Consider the following 4,765-nt stretch of genomic DNA (forward strand, 5'->3'; position numbering starts at 1 on the left):
GGCCTCCATACATCAGGAGGCTCAATTCCCGAGAAAAGCGCCCAAAACGGCGCTCTCTTTGGACATGTGTCCATACCTGATTGCGCCGATCAACGCCCACCATTCTAGGTCATCAAACCCTAGAGGGCACACTTTCTCACCCCTATAAATACCCCAATTGGGTGGATTGAGACATATCGTATCATTCAAGGCATATTAAATTGCTCTAACTTCTCACTACTTTCTCTCTCTAAAACCCTTCGTTTTTCGGTTACTAACTTGACCGTCAGAGGTGAATATTCCAATACCAGTATATTCGTTGTTATGCAGGTGTCTGTGCCCGTCTGGACATATTCTAGACCTGTAACCCGAGGGATTCCAAAAAACCCCTAAACATTTGGCACCGTCTGTGGGGATACACGCACTACTACAATTTGAGGCCTATTGTAACATTAAAATTGGTTACAAAATAGCCAAAATATGTTACAGTAGCTCTACTGTAACGCCATTATGCTTTTACATTCGCCGTCGTAACATTAGGTCTATTGTAACGATAGAGGAACTTCAGTGACGGCTTTAGGGTCTATTGTAACACCGTTCTACGACCAAAATTAAATGTTACTATAGCTACTAATCCCGTTACAATAGAAATGAAACACACTTCTCAAACCTATTGTAACACTTGTGGTAGCAATCCAAATCATATTGTTTGATATCATCAATTGTAACGCTTGTTTGACAATAAGTATTATATTAAATATAGATATAAATTAATTTCATCTATTACATTATCATTCTAATGATAGAAGGAACAAGTGATATACAAAAAGTATTTTATAAATGCTCAAAATTAAATTGCATGTATTACATCTTCTTTTAGCAAGTTTCTAAACTTACAAATTTGAAAACAAAAAATTACATAAATTTAAAGAAAAAAATGAAAAAACAAAAATATAAACAAATATGAGTACAACTTTACATAAAAACAATTAAAATAAATATTTACTTAAGAAAATCTAAACAAATTAAACTAAAAGGAGTACTCAAGTTCATCCTTGGCCCAATATTTTCAACAAATGTTCCTGCAAAATTAAAATGTACATTATAATACTAAAAAAAAAACACACACACATTACTTTAAAGTTGATAAGATAATGCATTAAATTAATAAGCTTAAGCCAGCCTTGGTACATATAAGCCACTTTAATTTAGCCAATACGGAGTAACAAGCAAGTGCAAACTTGAATCAAGCATTAAGACAATGGATAACTTGATGAATTGAATGAGGAATAATCTACGATTCAACATGAATATGCAAACTACGAATGCTAGACAACCCACAAATAAGGAATCAACTCTCCAGTACGAGGCTGAAATCTGTCATGAACTGTTCCACTCTGAAAAAACTGATAGTTACAAAACCATCTCATGTGACACAAAATCGTATAGATTATAGAGTTACTTCACACTTCATACCACTAATGCCTTAATTAAGAAAAATAGTTTCTAATTGTGTGTACAAAAGTTTCAGGAAGCAGATTAAAAAGGCATGATCATGTACTTGTTCCTAGAATACACCATCAAAGCCTTAATGTACTGCTCAAAGAAAGGAGTTTCCCCTCCCTGTAGTGGTTAAGATTATCAAATTTCAACTTATATTACCATAAAATCTCTGCATTTATTGGAATATAATTATGATAAACAAAGATACTCATTTCAGAGAAGGGTTGATTCTGAACTCTAGTGAAGGAGAATACAAGAACTGAAAAAGAATTACAGGACAGAGTATCTAACCAGAAAACTAATTTCAAGTCACAAAATTGGGTTTCGGGTAGAAACTAATTAGTTTCCTTCCTTAATTGAAACATAAAAAGACTGATCACTAGGACTTGAGTGTTTAACAGACTAGAAAAGGATAAGAACCTGCATATACAAACATAGAAAACTATAATTTACCTTTCACAGCAACAGGCTTTGGTACTGCTTTTGACTCCTTATGAGCATTCTGCAACCAAGATATATAAATCAATTAGAAGAAAGGCATCAAGTAGAGTTGAGACTCTTGAGAGTATCACTAATAATTCTCCACTCACACACTCAACTCTGCTGTCCAGCCAATCACAGGTTTCTCATTCAGCACAAAAGCTTCCCATCAGTATGCCGAATCCAGTCATGAAGGACTGCATGAACCGGTATATAAGTTGGGCCCCAGTCCAAGCTCCTGAAACATCATATATATAAACACAAATTTAAAGGACTTTAATTTATTATACTTAAGTACGTCAAGCTAAGGCTGAAGATCATGTTACACTAGGCACTAGGTCTCGGACTCTCAGATTTGCCTATTATACTTGCGTCAAGTCAAGGAACAAAACACAATAAAGATTGAAGATGGAGTAAAAAAAAAATGAGAATACAAAAGGCAAGAAATGACAGACAAATTCAGCAATATCATTAACAAAAGGGTAACAAAATTCTATTTCATTTGATAAGGTGAGGCAATCATTTATCCTTAATAAGCGATACATGGGTTGATAGACACTTACGGCGGCTGCACAGAATAATTCCTCAAAATCCATTATTCTATCCTGAAGTTCCGTTAACTGAGGAGACAGAAATAGTAGTCAGAATGTGAAACTGAAGTTATTAGCTGGTATCATCCATCAAATTCAAAAAGCACTTACAAAGGTTAAGATCTCATGAGCAAGAGACTCGTTCATGGCATCTGTTGCATTATTCAACAAGGCCTGACCACATGAAAACAATTATGACTTATATGAAGTATATAATTACTATCAGAAACCATTTGTTCTCAGCTCCATCATAAATTAACAATAAAAGAAAAAAGAAACCTTTTGCCATCCCTGCACTAAATTTGTCTTTTGTTTTCCTAAAAGTCTAATTAATACTGTTTAGCTACTAATCTAAAGCTATGCAACATATATATGCTAAAAACAATCAATCTTAAAAGGCAATTATTTAACATAAAAGTAATCAATTTTGCAGAGTGCATATATTTTGTTTTGACCTCCAGTACTCATTGCTTCAATGCTCATATTTCAAGCCTGAATAACGATAGGGTAATGAATCAACTTTATGCACAGAACAACCATTTCAATAATCAACCCATTTCAAATTTTCAATAACCCAACCAGTTCAAGCACATAAAGTAGTGTACGTTCATAACTAACTTTGCAAGAATCAACCCATTTTAATTATTATCAACCAAATAATTAACACAAACCCAGAAACAATAAAGAAACTATGAATAAAAACACACTTTTGGGGGCACATCTATCAGAACCAATTTCGCCAGCAATAGAAGCAAGAATGGACGAAAGTCTTTATAGTATTATACCTTAGAATCTCCACTCTCCTTGTGAAGAAACACTCTGAATACATAAGCCATCCATACTTGCAAACGTCAACAACAAAATAAAAAATCAGCGAAAATTTTGTTAAAAGGAAAAACCGAGATAAATCTATAAGGAAAGGAAAAAAAAAAAAAAAAATCAATAAACCAATTGCTTGTCAATTTTATAGAATTCATTCCTATTTTACTTAAATGAATGAAATAACAAAATACCCATTCGGAATTAAATTACAGATCAAAACCCTAAAAATAAAGTCCACAATAGAGCAATAAATTACCAAAAAAACATAAACCCTAAATCCCAAATCTAGAAAAAGAAATTACTAGTAGATTTTACCTAAGATTTCCAATTAGCTTCAACATCCTTCTTTTGATGGAAAAAAAAAAAGAACAAAAAAAATAGAAAATAAAAACCAGACCTTGATAAGCGCGAGTGAAACCAGGAGGATTTGGAAAGTTGCGAGTATGAGCAGTAGAATTATTGGTGAATTGAACAACTCATCTTCTTCCTCTCACCATATTTTCTTAGCATTTTGAGCAGATTTTGATCCAGAGAGAGAGAATGTAGAGAGGGAGGGACGAAGAACATGGAAATGTGTGGGTTAGAATTTTCTTTTTTTCCGGGGAGTGGGTTAGAACTTCAGAAAACGAAAATTTATAATATACAACCTCCGTTTATTTTTATATGCAACTTTGACACATGAAACTATTCAGGAGGCAAAAGATTGAAGGGCAAATATTAAGAAAAGTAAATGTACTTAATTAAAGGGATAGGAGAGAGAAAGTAGGGCCACCCACTTGCAATGTTGGTGGAAAATTCTGGCATAAACACATGGGGTGGATTTCCCCCCAAATTTTCACCAAAAATTCGAATTTGTTGAATTTTTGGTGAAAATTTTGGTTCCCTACAATTTTAAAAAAAAAGCACAGCACATACCAAATTTTTTTTATGGCATTTAAAGCCTTCATTCATCATTTAAGAGGGCTATAAATACCAGCCTCCATTCTAACACATTAAATGTTTACAATCATTAAGTTTTCAGCAACAACAAAGTTTCCAGCAAAAACAAAGTTTCCATTACAAATCTGAATCCCATTAAGGCATATAAAGCGTTCATTCATCATTAAGTTAGCAGTAATTACACATTAACTAGCCCACTAAAACCCAAAAAAAATCGGCTAAGCTGAAATTAGTCCTGCATATCAAGTTGCATCCTTCATCTACTCCACAAAAAATTAGCAGCTCCCCTACATCATCAAGCTGTGCTGAAGAAGAAAAACACATGGCAGAATTTGTTGATGATGTGTTTTTCGATGTTGATCACATACTAAATGAAGAACAGATGGCAGAATTGTGGTATGACCATGAAGAAGAAATGCAAGATGCAGGCATAGGGGACTATGAATCTGATG

General features: G+C 33.7%; 1 long non-coding RNA gene across 3 annotated transcripts; it reads right to left on the reverse strand.

Moving 5' to 3' along the window:
- Positions 1-784: 784 nt before the first annotated feature.
- LOC110716910 lies at positions 785-4,049 on the reverse strand. Of its 3 annotated transcripts, none has more exons than XR_002510622.1 (7): positions 3,772-4,049; positions 3,338-3,371; positions 2,664-2,726; positions 2,526-2,582; positions 2,073-2,200; positions 1,936-1,984; positions 785-1,061 (listed from the first exon to the last, which is right to left on the reverse strand). It is a non-coding gene; the product is annotated as an uncharacterized LOC110716910 (long non-coding RNA). The 3 variants fall into 3 exon arrangements; XR_002510621.1 differs by having other exon boundaries at positions 786-1,061; positions 3,338-3,393; positions 3,772-4,048; XR_002510620.1 differs by having other exon boundaries at positions 788-1,061; positions 3,338-4,042.
- Positions 4,050-4,765: the final 716 nt, after the last annotated feature.

This window comes from Chenopodium quinoa, unplaced genomic scaffold (genome assembly GCF_001683475.1).
Source record: "Chenopodium quinoa cultivar QQ74 unplaced genomic scaffold, ASM168347v1, whole genome shotgun sequence".
Classification (NCBI taxonomy): Eukaryota; Viridiplantae; Streptophyta; class Magnoliopsida; order Caryophyllales; family Amaranthaceae; genus Chenopodium; species Chenopodium quinoa.